General features: G+C 40.9%; 1 protein-coding gene and 1 long non-coding RNA gene across 2 annotated transcripts in view; one reads left to right on the top strand and one right to left on the bottom strand.

The window, feature by feature from the left end:
- LOC117025977 (uncharacterized) lies at window positions 1-12,002 on the bottom strand. Its single transcript, XR_004423670.1, has 3 exons — window positions 11,918-12,002; window positions 2,498-2,570; window positions 1-1,784 (listed from the first exon to the last, which is right to left on the bottom strand). It is a non-coding gene; the product is annotated as an uncharacterized LOC117025977 (long non-coding RNA).
- Window positions 11,477-16,593, top strand: part of CASP8 (caspase 8) — a 31,016-nt gene continuing 25,899 nt past the window's right edge. The window contains exon 1 of the mRNA XM_033112359.1: window positions 11,477-11,571. The gene's annotated coding sequence lies outside the window, so the exon portion shown is untranslated. The remainder of the gene's footprint in view (window positions 11,572-16,593) is intronic.

The raw sequence follows: 16,593 nt of genomic DNA, 5'->3' as shown, positions 1-16,593 counted from the left end.
ATGGAGCAAAAGAAAGTCTATTATGCTGCTTGGAGAAATGTAAATTGACACATCACTTAAAAGAACAATTTGTCAGTATCTATAAATGTTGAAGATGTGCACACAGTATGATCCAGCAATTGCATTTCTGGGTCTATGGTTCAAAAGAAACTCCTGGACATGCACAAGGAAATACGGAGAATTTTCAGAGCAGCATTGTTTGTAAGAGAGAAAAAAAAAACAACAACCAAAAAACCCCAAACAGAAGAAATCTAAGTATCTGTCAGTAAGGGGTTAGATAAATTGTAGTCACATAAAGGAATACTACCAAACTGTGAAACAAAATGAACTATATGAAATTGCCATTCTTGTAGGACAGAAACAGTCAGATATCGGCAATTTCAATTGCAAATATTTGTATCAGAGCACAATGCTTTCTGAAGTAGATGGTGGTGGATGTGAACATTGTAAATGTGCTCAACACCGCTGAACTATCCACTTTAAAATGGTTAAAATGGTAAATAAAATAGTCTACTTAAAAAAGATACACAATGCTAAGCAAATAAAAGAATACATACAATGTGATAGAATGTATACAATGCTAAAAACATACATAATAGTCCTACATGTTGCTTATAAATTTATACATATGTTGTCCAAATATAAAGATCTAACAAGGAGTTTAGAATAGTGGTTACCTGTGGTGGGGCTGGGGTTAGGGAACACGGGAGGAGAATGCAATGGGGAAGAATTATGCAGGGGCTTCAGCTGCACAGGTCATGTTTTATTTCTTCAGCTGGGTGCTGGATCTATGGGTATTCTCTTTCTTCTAAGATCACATTGCTTGTCAAAGCTGATTCATATCCTTTGGCCATCAGACAGGGTGACTTCTCAGTTTGTTGCACTGTTGAATGCTTAGCCAGGTAAGGGCTTCAGGGAGGCTTTGTCCTCTTGGTTGGAGCAGGGTAAGTTTCTTCAATCCAGTACGTGTCTGTATTTTTGGTAGTGGTTATTTCTGTGGTAGTTATGTAATTAGCATTGCCAATGCTGGGATAAGGAGCACTGACTCACTTTTTGTTGCCCTGAGCCATCCTTGTTGCAAAGTAACTCACTTGGTATTTAGTCTGGAACAGGAAAAAAGCCTGAATATAGGAAACTCCCTTGTGATGCCTCTAAGTGCCCCAAACCTGTTCTGACAAATTAGCGTAAGTCAAGGGTTCGAGTGCAGACTCAGTCTTCTTCATCCCCGATCCTTGTTGCTGCTGACATTTCTCCATTCCCAGAATGAACAATCAGAGGCTCAGTACTACATCTGATCATCCTACACTGCTGCTTATTCTACCACTTGACAGAATCCTTCCCTCCACTCCCATTCATGCCTTCCTGAATCCCCGGCTCTGGCCACGCTTTGAGTAGATAGTGAGCCAATTTGGGCTAAGGACTTCTTGCTGCTGCCAAATGAGCAACTCCAGCTCTCGGGTCTAGCCACTGGCTGATGCTGAAAATGATGACTCCATGAGAGTGACAGAGAGGTGTTTCCATTTTATAGATCAGAAAACCAAGATTCAGAGAAGATACCTAATAAATAAATTCACACTGCTAGAAAGTGGGAAGAACCAGACTTGTGAAGTCTATTTGGTTGTCTTCCCAGTGCAGGGAAATGTGAAAATATTTCCTGAGGGACAGAGGGTGGGGCTTACGTAATTTGTACTCCATCCCCAGTCCTGAAGGTAGAAATCTGTCTTTTCCACTTGAGTTGTCACTCTAAAATGTCAAGGACAAGCCAGTTTTATCAGGTTTCAAGCCTGTGAGAAACAGGGTGGGCTAGGTTAAAGATTGTGACAAAAAAAGATTAAAGGAATCAGTTTTATTACTTATAAGAAAGATGATTCATTCTGCCAGTAATTGAAAGCACAGCTGTCAGTAGAAGAGTTAGGCTGATTTAACTTCCTCAGGCCCCTAACACCGATGCCTTAGGTCTGGGATCCCTACATGTGGAAAAACCCACTCATCCAGGCTTCCCTTGTTTTGCTCTTTGTATTCAGTAAAGGGTTCTAGTTTCTGAAAAGGAAAATGCTACTAATCCAGTGGCAGGAAGAGAACACATGTAGGGGCACTGAGCAGACCTTCAGATCTCAACCGCCTTCCTTCCCAAGTCCACCATGTACGTGGACAGGCAGGGCAGTATTTAACAGCCCCTTCCAGAAGCTTGCTTCTCTGTCCACCCACCAGCCGTGCTACCTGATATTTACAGGGCCCTTAAGCAAGACCTAAACCTGGCCCCTTTCCAGCCCCACCTTTCTACTTTGGAGCCATGGAGTTTAGAATTCTGAACTGAGCCCTCTTCTACCCTCTTATTCACAATTTTGCTTCATGTGTATATGTTTCTAGCTTACTCATTTCGTTATAAACATCTTTTACATTTTTCTATTTTTATTTATTTGCAAAATATAACACAAGCAAGTGGTAAAAAAATTAAAACAGTACAAAAGGATACACAGGAAAAAGTAAACCTCACACTTGTTCCCCAAACCTCCAGTTCCTTCCACGTGGGTGTTCCTCCGTGGGTGTCTCCAATGTTTTGAATATCCCTTCAGAGATTTCACAAAAGAATAAATAAAAATGAAATTATGAAAAGATATTCAATCTCCCTAGTAGTTTCACAAAACAAACTAAAACAATGAGATATTATCCTACAAACTAATACAAGTCAAAGAAGAAGAGATTGGTAAGGCTTTTAAATTCTATTGGTAATATAAACTGTGCAGCCTTTATCACAGCATCTCTCAAAAATGTGATGGTACAACCCTATGACAGAGCAATTCATTCCTCTTGTAGGAATTTGTGGGGACAGAGCCCCAAAAAGCAGTTTCCAGGCTCTCGGCCTCACATGAAAGGTGCTGGCTTAGGTAGTAAATGGCCATCAACTGTGATCAAATGGCCATCAGCTGTGGCTGGTTGGCTGTCAGCTGAAACCATTGAGCCATTGGCCACTAATATAACTGCCGTGGCTACGGAGGAGAGAGGAGGAGACTGAAGGAGAGTGGAGGAGAGTCCGGTCAGTTGGCAGCAAAGCGGACAGCAGGTTGCACGTCGTGTAAACCCAGCCTCCAGTGAGACCATAGTGGTATGACTCCCCTACTTATGGCTCCGTGGGTGTTCCTTTTTGGCCTAGCCACATCCTGCGTTCTTGTGTGGGGAGTGAGACCAGAGACCCCGCAGGCCGCCCCACGTGACAACTGGTTCAGTGAGCAGGGTCTCCCGCACAACAGAATTTTTTCCTCGGAAAGTCATGTTTACAAAACACGTGTTCCGTACTGTACAGTAGTTACTGCACAGTGTGTAATAGTCCAAAATTAGAAACTACCCACATTTCCTTTGTGGGGACAGAGCCAGGAGTGTAGTTTCCAGGCTCTCGGCCTCACATGGAAAGGTGCTGGCTCAGGTAGTAAATGGCCATCAACTGTGATTGGATGGCCGTCAGCTGTGGCTAGTTGGCCGTCAGTAGTAACCAGTGAGCCATTGGCCACTGATATAACTGCCGTGGCTACGCTAGCAGCAAATGGGGGCTGGCAAGGAGACGGTGGCTGAGCTAGCAAGCGCAGATTGCAGTTAACATGGTGGATAGCAGCCAGCAAGTGGGGTTGGTTGGCAGAGACAAGTGGACGGCAGGTTGCAGATAGTGTGGCTCCTGCTTCCTGCGTCTCCCACTCAGCCGCCAGCGAGAATATAGTGGTATGACTCCGCTATCTATGGCTCCATGGGTGTTCCTTTTTTGGCCTCACCATGTCCTGCGTTCTTATGTGGGGAGCGGGACCAGAGACCCCGCCTGACACCCTGCATGACATTATTAAGCATGAATTAAAAGAATGAATTAGGATTATATTTAAAGATGTGGAAAGATGCTTATAATATCTGGATTGTTTATGTGGTTTACATATATATATATATATGATACACATATACATATATATAAAAAATATATATACATATATATATATATAAAAATACATATATATATATGCTCCAGTTAGGGTCCAACTGGAGATGGAAAGTACACCTGTCACTTGAAAGGGAAAATTTAATAGGAAGAATTAGTAACTAGTAAAAGGTTAACTACTAAAAGTCAAATCCCTCTCGAATGAGGGAGAATAACCAAGGAAGGAAGAAATTAGGAAGACTCCTCCCCACCGCATCCAGGCTGGGAATCAGAGCTAGTTGAAGATGTGGATCTGCCCAGGGGAAGTTCACTAGAGAGTGAGTCACTAGCCAAAGCTGGTCTGCAGTCAGCAAGCCGGACCTGGTGAGCAGAAGGCTGCCCTTCGCGTGCCCACAAAATTCTCTGGAGGGTGAGCAACCCTCTAGGAGTTCTCTGGGTCTTCTGCAAGCCAGCTGTGCCTTAGGAGCCGGAAGAGAAGCACCCTGAACCAGGAAGGGAATCCCCTTCATCTGCTCTGACTTGTGCCGTATCTTCAGCGCCCTCTATTGACAAATCCTAAAATTGTGCAAACTGGCCAAGGAGACATTTTTATATCTTGTAACTAGGGCATGACCAAACAGGATGAAGAAGGGTGGATTTGAAGCTGAGAGGCAGTACATTGATTGATTCCAGCACAGCATATTAGTCCTGCTTTTGTAAACAAAACGGTTTATATGATTTATGTGCATAGATGCTATAATATTTGTTCCCAGTTATTAGGCATTTACTCTACATGCCAGGACCTGTTCTAAAGATCTTGCATATATTAACTCATTTGATTTTCATAATTATCCTCAAATGCAGGGATTAGTAATATCTCTACCTTGTGAATGAGGAAACTGAAGCACTGAGCTGTTAAGTAACTTGCTCAATGTCACACAGCTAGTAAGTGGCAGAGCAAGAAACATTATGGCTTTATAGGCAGAGAAAAAAGCCTGAGAGAATCCAAATGTTAACAGTGGTGACCTGTCATGGCAGCACTGAAGAGGCCATGGGAGATGCTCTCACTTTTTAATCAGTACTTCAAATAAATACAGTGATAAAACAACTGCTTTTTTGTTTTTGTATATGTGGGTCGGACTCTTGGGGGGATAGTTCTCAAAGAAGAAACTAAAATAATAAGTGACAATTCCTCATTCTAATAAGAAACAAATGTCCTATTTGTTTGGAAGGTAGGCATGCCGGGAGGAAGTGGCAGTGGCCTGAGTAGAGAAGCTTTACAAGAGGGTGAGTCACACACTCTGAGTGTTGGTTTCACATACATTGGTTTCGGACCACATTATGGTCTGAGCTGTGCTTGGTTATCCACACTGAGCTTCGGGCCTGCCCTCCCCATCCCAACAGCTTCAGGGAAAAGGTGGCTAATGGCTGCCTAAGGGATGCCCATGGGCAAGTGAATTAGCATTTATGGAGCACTTGCTCTCTGTCAGATAACATATGCAAGCACCATCTGTACAGTGCTTTACTCTGCTCCCCACTGCAGCCTTATCAAGTACTCATTATTATCCCTGTTTTCCATATGAAAAGACTAAGGCTCAGTGAAGCAAAGGAAGGTACCCAGATCCTCAGCAAGAGGCAGAGTCAGTACTTGACCCCAGATCTGTCCGATCCCAAAGTCCAAGCTCCCTCTACCACACCCAGCTTCTTTCCAGATAGTAAAGGGCTAGGCTCCTTTCCCCAACTACCTGCTTCTGGAAGGCTAACCCTGGTGTGTCCAACAACTTTAGATCCTTCCCCAGAGGCTGAGGGCTGAAGGTCAAGGTGTCAGTGGAGGGAGAGCCAAGCTGGAGGGGCTGATATTGGTTTTCAACTTATCATCATCTCTCCTTCCTTCTAGGAGCAGCTCCTGGGCTATATCCACTTTCAGTCTGTGTGGGGCTGGGCCTGCTCAGCCTGAGCTCAGTTTGCCACTCAAACCTTGGGAACACTGAGGTGAACATAGCATTTCCAAAGGAGGTTGGGGGCAAGAGAAATGGTGAGCACCACTGCTGTGCTCAGCTCAGAAACCAATGGGCTGACTGGAGCAGGGGCCAACTGGGATCTACCCACCCTCTCTTTGGTTATTAGTCTACTACTGTTACCTTCAGGCTTTGTATGTATGGAGGGGAGCAGTATTTAGCCAAGTTCTTGATACCTGTGCTGTGAACTAATGCAGTGTTCCTCTATAGTGTGGGACCCTACCACAGAGGAGGGGCCACGGGTGATACTGGGCGGTACATAGACATTATGCAATCAACCATGATGGATAACATAGTAAAAGTTATTCTCTTTATAATTCTCTTACATCAGGGGGAAAGAAATTCACTTTCAGTGCTAGCATATCTTTACTATGTCTCAAAACATGCTAACTTCCTTTTTTGACAAAGGAGAGAGTAGGCATTAGTAACATTACTAATTTAGAAACCATAACTACTTTGACATATTAGAATCACATGTAGAGATGTTCAGTAGTCTTTTTTTCATGTTAAGTAATGTTTATGTTTTATGTTAATATGTGTTCTTATGAAGTGAATTAATCTACTAGACAGGAGTAAAATGTTCTTATTTGATACCTGAATATTGGATACACTCAGTGACTTAAAAGCAAAACTTCTTTAAAAGATTTTTCTTGGCAATTCCAGGGTTATAACTTTAGGTAATGAATGGTAGTGGGACCAATAGCTTTAATGAGTGAATGGGGAGTGAGAAATATAGAAATCCAAGGTTGGCCAAAAGTTAGAAGGGGTGGCCAAAGGGTACATTTTTGGAACACTTGTTTTCTACTTCCTAAAAATGTAGCCTATTTTTAGGATTTGAATTATTAAGGTAATAAGTATCGTGTTGCCAAATGGTCATGAGTATCACTTTGGTTCTAAAATGATTTTTAAAGGTTTTTCCAGTTTACCTCATACTTATCACCAGTGTGTCTCAATTTATTCAAGAACTTATGAGGGTAAAATATCAGCAATAAACCTGACCCTGCTGCAGGGTCTGACAGGAACGTTGGAAACAAAACCATTGTTATCTTTTTTAGACACACTTAACTTCTGTCTTCCACGTGAACTTCAGGCCAAAAGTCTCCTATGTATTATTCACCCCCAAAGTGATGTGTTCCCTGCGTTTTACACTATCAACTGCATTATGTGTTTTTACTCATTAAAGTTAAAAATATTTAATTTTATGATTTGTTCTTCCTATGGCATTGTAAACAAATAGATTTGTTTTAAAATGTGTTCCTGTTATGTGGCTAACTCTTTGACTTTGTAATGAGAAAATAGAGAGCATCAGAGCTTCATATACCCATAAACTTCAAAAGAACAAATTGATTCATTTTATATCTCAATGTCTAAAGAGAAAGAAATGCAGCTTTGGTTTTTAGTTAAACTTTAAATGTTCGACCATTCTTGAATTTATTCTTTTAAAGTTTTTAAACTGGATATGCCAGCTTTGTTTTTACATTGGAACTCAAAGTTAATGTTTCTTATCACTTCATTTGAAAACCAGTAATTCATTTACTCTTGCCCCAAACTACACACTAATATTTCTGATATATTAACAAAATAGAATTAAATAGGAGAAGGTGGAGGAACTGAAATTCAGACCACTCCTACTCGTAGCACTAATCAAAACTTAATACGTCCTCATTTATTCAAAGTGAGCTTATTCTGATTTTTGATTGATTTTTAAAACCACAACTTAAGAAATAACAATCAGAGTACCCAAACACTGCCCTTTCCCTTACGGAGAACAGTCTCCAGTAAAAGCTGCATATAACAAGCAATAACTGAATTGAATGGTTGTATACTATTCATGAAACGTTTTTTAAGACTTGTATATGAATTGCTTTTTACAAACTCTGTATAGATTTTAAAAGGCTGGAACTACTCTTACATGGACTAGACTGTATTTTTGACCTATACATATTTTTGTAACTTGAAAAAAAAATTGCCTTGTTTTTTCAAAAAAAAAAAAGCCCTTATGCAGTTATGGAACAGAAAAATACGTTTTTTCCCAGCTAATTTGGTGAGGTGTACATAGCCTTGAATCCACAAGCACAATGCAGTCAGGGCCCTGAGTTCATTGGGTCAAACATTTAAATTTAAAAAATAAACAAATAAAACAAACAAATTGATTGAATTTCTTATCTCTGTGTGCGAAAGACCTATCCAAGCTTAAAAGGAGTTAGAGAAATTGACAAAGGAATATAGAAAAAAATGATATGAAGATGAAGTATTTTGGTATACCTCACTATTGACCAAATAGAGATCAATACTAGAAATAAAATAGATATGCTTGAATATCCAATAATTTAAAAACACACCCACTCTCTCTCTCTCTCTCACAAATAAAGCAAAAGAAAACAACAGAGTTGGAAAAATATATGTGCTAAAAGAAAAATAAAAGCTGAAGAACTCTATATCAAGAATTCTTCTACCCAAAAAATCTGAAAACATCTACACACAAAGACACGTGTGCTCCAATGTTCATTGCAGCTTTGTTTACGGTGGCCAAGACATGGAAACAACCAAAATGTCCTTTGATAGATGATTGGAAAGAAGTTGTGGTATATATACACAAAGGAATATTATTTGGCGGTAAGAAAAGATGATATAGAAACATTTGTGACAACATGGATGGATCTTGAGAATATAATGCTAAGCGAAATAAGTCAGAGAGAAAAAGCAGAGAACCATATGATTTCACTGATAAGTGGTATATAAACCAAAAACAACAAAAGAACAAGACAAACAAATGAGAAACAAGAACTCATAAACACAGACAATAATTTACTGGTTACCAGAGGGTAAGGGGGATGGGGGTGGGAGATGAGGGTAAGGGGGATCAAATATATGGTGATGGAAGGAGAACTGACTCCGGGTGGTAAACACACAATGAGATTTATAGATGATGTAATACAGAATTGTACACCTGAAATCTATGTAATTTTACTAACAATTGTCACCCCAATAAATTTTTTAAAAAAAAGAATTCTTATACATTAAAAGGCCAGTACCCCATATCCATTTTATAAGTGACAAAAATAGATAAACAGTCAATTTATACACAAGAAAATTTCTGTTACTGAAGCAGTTATGGAACATAGAAAAAGACATGTCACCAACTAATTTGGTGAGGTGCACATAGTCCTGAATCCACAAGCACAATGCAGGCAATTTATTTTTAAGAAACTTAGACTGTGTAAGAAATCCTATAATCATCTCAAAAGATTCTGGGGGAAAAATGTTTTTATAATTTAACACCCCTTCCTTATTTTAAAAAAATGCTAGGGAGCTAAGATGGAAGGAAAGTGCTAAAATGGAAAGAAGGTAGATAAAAACATCTACCAGAAACCTAAATTAAAATTCATACTCATTAGGGAGACTTTGTAAGCATTCTCATTAAACTCAAAAACATGATAAAGTTGTCTGTTAGTAATGCTATTGTTCCACACTGTTCTGGGGAACCGCCCCAATTTAATAAGTCAGACAACTTAACAAGTTACTTTCACATGTATATCTGATGTGGGGAGGGCAGCTTACCTGTGAGGTTGACCAGGTAAAGCTTTTGTAATTGCCGATGTGTGGGCCTGAAAGATCACACATAGGATTTTGGCCTGGAGCCAGACTCTCAACTTCATCCTTTCAATTTTCAGAGTCCAAGGGAAATACATAGGCTACCTGATCACGGACCATAATGGGACTCTGAGGGACTGTGTCAAGAACCAGGTAATTAGTCTGAGATCATAATTAATATCACTCCAAGTAGGATGATTAGACCTGCCTGGAGGGTTGAACATAACCATGAGCCCCAAAGATTGCCAGGTCAGGAAAAGAAGTCTGATAGTCCATCTGGGTCTACTTCAGAGATCCAGGAGGCTTTCTATCTAAGCCTGGTGATGGATTGTTTTGTTTTGCCAGCCTCATTGATCCAGGTACAACACAATGTGTCAGCAATTGCACAGACCCCACCTTGGCTGGCCGCTGGAAGTTGAGGGCTATTGCAGGTATTCAACACTACTTGGGCCAAGGAACTGAGGCTGATCTGTTGTGCCTTCAAAGCTAAAGTAGTGCCATGAATGACCTCAGCAAGAGTCAAAGACAGGTTGTCTTTCTAACTGAGGGAACCCAACAGTGGAAATAATTACCTGGAGTTGGTAATGCCCCTAGTAATTCTCCTGAATAACCGGGGTCCCCCTGGTCTTGGAGTTCCCATCTTACTCAGTGTAGTGCAATATGCTCAATGGGTGGGACTGTTTTGAATATTTGGAAGTCTCTTACTAATGCCCCCTATATATGGATTACATGAATGCCCCATATATATGCATTACATTGCTAGGAGGAAGGCAGGTGAAGGCCTGTGTTTACAAAAGAAATAACAATCCAAAGGGGCCCACATAATGCTTAGAGTGTAAGAGTCATTGCTACCATGGGACTCTATCAGCCAGAAGTCACTCCCAGTGGGCAGGGTCCTTGAGTGGAACTGAAAAGTCTGTGTAAAGTGGGGGCAAGTGTAGGGGAGGAGACGGCCTTCGCTACTGAGGTCAAAATCGCCCTGATGGTGGATCCCATTCCCCCTGTTGAGATGTTCCAACTGCCCTGGTCTGACAGGAACAAGTTGACACCTAGGAAGGCGTTTGCTCTTGCATTGTCAGAGTCCAACTGTGGCAGCACATTGGATCTAGAATAATAAGGTTGGGGTCGCTGAGGTACCAGAAAGGTCCATGTTTAGAGAAATGCCCATTTGTAGTATTTAGCAGCAGCACAATCAGCTGTTTATCTGTGGGGTCAGGTAGGGGGTGACACCTCCAGCAGTTTGTCAAATACAGGGCAGGGGCAACTTCCGGAACTGGGTGATGTCAAAGTCACACAGGCTTCTCTGTGGGAGAGAGGTTAGATCGCCACTTCTCCGTTTCCCATGACCAAGCTCACAGGTTCAAAGCTGCTCACATCCCGTCAGTTGGAGGGACTTCTCCCCATCAACTGTGGGCAGTCTCTTCTGTACCATGAGAAAGGATAGCACCTTTCATCCATTACTCAAGGTGGTGAACCCTTATCGTCTGCCTTGGATCCTCTTGTAACTCAATAAAGTCCCAACTAGAATGAATGAATGTCCTAACTAGAATCCTGGAAAAATAGATGTCCTAAATGAAAAAAAGAGCACACCATCATGCACTCCTTAAATACTGAACTGAAAGTGATCTTAGAAGTTTTCTAGATTTTCTAACTTCCTTCTTTTGGAATGTAGAAATTGGACGGAGAGCTAAATTGAACTGCCCAGATTCAAGTCTGGGTAACTTATGCTCTGACCTGTGCTCTCTCCATGCCGTAAAATGGCCTGTCATGCGAGCACGATACAGAAAACCTTGTATTTCATTTTCTGCTTAGAGCCCCACCCTCTCACACTGACTTGCTGAATCTGTTCCGCCTGTGGAAATTCCAGAAGTTGCACTCACAGGAGCGCTAGCAAAATGCCCTTCATTTGACTTTCATTATATTTTTGGAGGCGTTTCTTGGCAAGAACACATTCCAGAAAGAAGCATCTGTATTTACCTTTTGATAAATTTATTTAGAATTTTAAGAAGGAATCAGCTTGTTTCTGGAATTGTCTAGGCTGGTGGCCACTTGGATATCCAGGTAATACTTTTCTTTTAACTTAATATATATAAATTTCAGTTTCTCTTGCAATAAACCAAGAGCACATTTGGGACGTTGAAACTTTCAGGCTGGAGATCCTTCCTCTTGGCTCCATTCTTTCCCCTCAGCTCTGCCTTTTGCCAGGGATGGCTGGATTTCGCAGAATTTCCACTAGCACAATGTATTAATGAATAACAGCCTCGACTTTTGAGCTCCAAACACCCTACTTCCTTAGTCATGGTAACTGATTCTCTCTTTTCTACTCTAAATAATTAACAAGATAAAGAAAAATATCCAGAACAATATAATAGGAAATGCAGGGCAAGAAAATCATGGGGAACCTTACCTTATGGGTTGACCATGCTGGCTTGCATGAAGATCCTGCTTAATGGAGCTCTGGTGTGTAGCAGCTTGTGTGCTGAGTGAGTGTTTCATCAGATTGGGTGGGGACGTGGCTGATTGAGGCGGCTAAAGTGGCAACCTTATCAGTTTAGGTTTTCAGCCTGAGTCTTTCAGTTAATATTCACTTCAAAACAAGAGGCAAATTTTCCCTCAGAAAATCATTTGAAGGCTTTTCACTTTGGAGGTGTGGATTCATGATATTGAAGGAGCTGGAATGCAGAGGAGACGCCATTCTGTGATTGGCAATGTCGTTAACATTTCTTCTTCTGTTCTCTGGCCTGCCTTTTTACTCTCTTAATGGTATCATCTTCTGAACAGAAGCTCTTAATTCTAATACAGCCCAGCTGATCGTTCTTTCCCTTATGGTTAACTCTTTTTGTTTCCTATTTAAGAATCTTTGTTTACTTTAACATCATGAAAATGTTCTCTTAGGTTTTCTTATAAAAGTTTTGTTTCTTTCCTTTTTATATTTAGGTTTATGATCCATCTGGATTTGAATTTTCTGTACGTAGGAGATAAAGGTTTATTTTATTTATTTATTTATTTATTTATTTATTTATTTATTTAAACAGGACTTTATTGGGGAACAGTGTGTACTTACAGGCCTTTTTTCCAAGTCAAGTTGTTGTCCTTTCAATCTTAGTTGTGAAGGGTGCAGCTCAGCTCCAGGTCCAGTTGCCATTACTAGTTGCAGGGGGCGCAGCCCACCATCCCTTGCTGGAGTCGAACAGGCACCTTGTGGTTGAGAGGACGCGCTCCAACTAACTGAGCCAGCAGGGAGCTCAGCGGCAGCTCAGCTCAAGGTGCCATGTTCAATTTTAGTTGCAGGGGGCGCTGTCCACCATCCCTTGCGGGAGTGGAGGAATTGAACTGGAAACCTTGTGGTTGAGAGCCCGCGCTCCAACCAACTGAGCCATCTGGGAGGCAGCTCAGCTCAAGGTACCGTGTTCAATCTTAGTTGCAGGGGACGGAGCCCACTATCCCTTGCGCGACTCGAGGAATTGAACTGGCAACCTTGTGGTTGAGAGCCCACTGACCCATGTGGGAATCGAACTGGCAGCCTTTGGAGTTAGGAGCATGGAGCTCCAACCACCTGAGCCACCTGGCCGGCCCAAGGTTCATTTTATTTTTATTTCTTTTTTAAATTTAATTGGGGGATATTGGGGAACAGTGTTTCTCCAGGCCCCATCAGCTCCAAGTCGTTTTGTCCTTCAATCTAGTTGTGGAGGGAGCAGCTCAGCTCCAAGTCCAGTAGCTGTTTTCAATCTCTAGTTGCAGGAGGCGCAGCACACCATCCCATGCAGGAATTGAACCCGCCACCTTGTTGTTAAGAGCTTACACTCTAACCAGCTAAGCCATCTGGCTGCCCCTCCAGAAGCTCAGCTTTCTGCTCATTGTCTTCAATCTGGTTGTGGAGGGTGCAGGCCACTGGCCCATGTGGAAATTGAACCGGCAACCCTGTTGTTCAGAGTTCGTGCTTTAACCAACTGAGACAGCGGGCCACCCCCAGTTCATTTTATTTTTATATGTTACTATTTATCATAAAGATCATCTTTTTTTTTTCATTTCAATGCAGTGTCATCTTTATCCATTAATCAGGTGATATTATATGTGTGAGAGTTGGTTTTTTTAAGTAACAGACTTTATTTTTTAGACTAGTTTTAGATTCACAGAAAAGTTGAGCAGAAAGTAGAGTTCCCATATCCTCTCTCCTTGAACTTTCCTCTATTATTAACATCTTGCATTAGTCTGGTACATTTGTTGCAATTGATGAACCAATATTAACACATTATTATTATTAGTTAAAGTCAATAGTTTACATTAGAATTTACTGTTTGCATTGTACAGTTGTCCTGTGCTCATGTCATGTGTCCACCATTACAGTGTCATACAGAATACGGTTTCACTGCCCTAAAAATCTCTTGTGTTCCACCTACTTACCCTACCTCTCCAACCTCTGGCAACCACTAATCTTTTTACTGTCTCTGTAGTTTTGCCTTTTCTAGATGTCATATAGTTGGAGTCATATAACACGTAGCCTTTTCAGACTGGCTTCTTTCACTTAGTAATATGTGTTTCAGGCTCCTCCATATCTTTTCACAGCTTGATAGTTCATTTCTTTTTAGTGCTAAATAATATTCTATGGTATGGTTGTACCACAGTTTATTCATCCATTCACCTACTGAAAGACATCTTGGTTGCTTCCAAGTTTTGGCAATTATGAATAAAGCTGCTATAAACGTTCATGTGCAGGATTTTTGTGTGTAGACATAAAATTTCAACTCTTTTGGGTTAAGAGTCTTGGTTTACTGGGAGCATAATTTCTGGATTATATGGTAAAAGTATGTTTAATTTACCAAACTGTCAAAGTGGAGTACCATTTTGCACTCCCACCAGCAATGTGTGAGAGTTTCTGTCACTCCACATTCTCACCAGCATATGGTTTTGTCCGTGTTTTGAATTTTATTGCATCTAGAAGATGTATGGTGATGTTTCAGCATTGTTTTAATTTTCAGTTCCCTAATAACGTGTTGTTGAGCACTTTTTATATGCCTTTTTTGCCATCTGTATATTTTTTTCATGAGGTGTCTGTTCAGATGTTTTACCCACTTTATAAAAGGGGTGTTGTTTTCTAACTGTTGTGTTTTTAAAATTCTTTGTTTGTTTCGGATTTTATCAGATGTGTCTTTTGAAAATATTTTCTCCCAATCTTTGGGTTGTCTCTTCATTCTCTTTTGTGTTTTTTGAATAACAGAAGTTTTTAATTTTAATAAAGTCCAGCTTCTCAATTATTTCTTTCATGGATTGTGCTTTTGGTGTTGTATCTAAAAACTCATCACGAAACCCAAGGTCACCTGGGTTTTCTCCTATGTTATTTTCTAAAAGTTTTAGAAATTTGCATTTTACACATATATCTTAGATTCATTTTCAGTACATTTTTGTGAAAATTTTAAGGTCAGGGTCTAGATTCTTTTTGTTGTTGTTTTGTTTTGCATGTGGATGTTCAGTTGTGCCACTTTCCATTTCATGAAAAGAGTATCCTTTCTCTCAGCTCAGTCACTTCACATTTCTCAGCTTAGGTCTCCTGAACGTCTTCATAACACCTGCCCTGCCTGTGTTAGACTAAAAATTGTGGTTACCAATGAAGGTAAAATGAGATGAAGTAGGGAAAATGCTTTAAATCTGTATCCTGCTTAACAAATATATTCTTATGATATCATTAAAAGTGGATCTTGGATGGTGGCAGTGGTTGCACAACAGTGTGAATGTACTTAATGTCACTGAAATGTACACTTATAATGGTTAGAATGGTAAAACTTATGTATATTTTACCATAATAAAAATATTTTAAATGACTCTTGACACTTCTCCTCAGGGTTTGACGTGCCCCCTTGAGTAGGGGCATATAATAAAACAAGAACATGGAGGACCCTCACCTTGTCTATGTTCAGACCTTCAAGAAAATATTGAAAAGGCTAGGTTGATGACATGAATATTGGCATCACAGCCCAACAATTGCTTCATTTTCCTCCTTTCTAGGTCAGTGGTATGGGTTCTAGTTTACAGTAGTTTCTTTTAAAGAAAGTAGAGGCAGATACTGGCAACCAGCACGTTGCAGAACATACATGTTGAAGTCAGTGACTGTAACCTCTTCTATCTGTTCACAACTGTTTAATTGTTTCAATACCAAAAGAAAGAAAGAAAGAAAAAATAAAGAAAAGAAATCAATAATCAAAAGACTTAAAATCCCAGCGGTTAAGAACTTTTAGACAACTAGTTGAGTCTCTCCTTGCAAGGCTCAGGAGGGGATGAAACAGATTGATTGGAATGCAATCTCTTCTCTTCTCCGTCACCATTTCCTGGAGGGAATCTAGGGCAGGAGCCAAGGCCAGTGGCTAAAGTAAAAGAACGGGTGTGGTTGGGTTGATCGAATCCACAAAAAAGACCACCTGGCCTGTGAGTCAGGTATGTGCAACTTAACGAAGAAGCAACAAACAAAAGAACATGCACTTCAGAAGATTTTTCTCCCACTGTCAGTATTTATCCTTGACTACTGTTCTGTGGTTCAAATCCAGATCAATGGGAAGGGTGTGTTACAATGAGTTGAGAGGAGGTGTATTCTTTCTTGGCTTTTCTTAGGGAGACTTACAGATCCAAATCTGCTTTTAGCAGATCGGTAGATGGTGAGTCTCCTGAGTAGAACTTCAGGTGGGAGCAGAGATTAAGGAGGGTGTAAATCACCTGGTGATGAAGTCAAATCAGGCCATCCTCGCCCTGCATTAGGTGAGGAACAGTGGCCCCATGTCCTGCTGCTACTGCAACACCTCCTGGTGTGGGGACAGAGTCCCAGAGAGCAGTTTCCAGGCTCTCAGCCTCACGTGGAAAGGTGCTGGCTCGGTTATTAGATGGCCATCCACTGTGGCTGGGTGGCCATCAGCTGTTACCAGTTAGCCATTAGCCACTAATATAACTGCCGTGGCTACGTTGGGGGGTTGGTTGGTTGGCAGAGAAGAGTACAGCGGATTGCCCCCAGGAAATGGGGTTAGCAAGCGTGGATGGCGGATTGCGAATTGTGTGGATCCTAACTTCCTGTGTCTCTCCCAGCCACCACCTAGACTG

This window comes from Rhinolophus ferrumequinum, chromosome 8 (genome assembly GCF_004115265.2).
Source record: "Rhinolophus ferrumequinum isolate MPI-CBG mRhiFer1 chromosome 8, mRhiFer1_v1.p, whole genome shotgun sequence".
In the NCBI taxonomy this organism is placed as follows: Eukaryota; Metazoa; Chordata; class Mammalia; order Chiroptera; family Rhinolophidae; genus Rhinolophus; species Rhinolophus ferrumequinum.
This window is presented reverse-complemented; position numbering and strand designations above follow the sequence as displayed.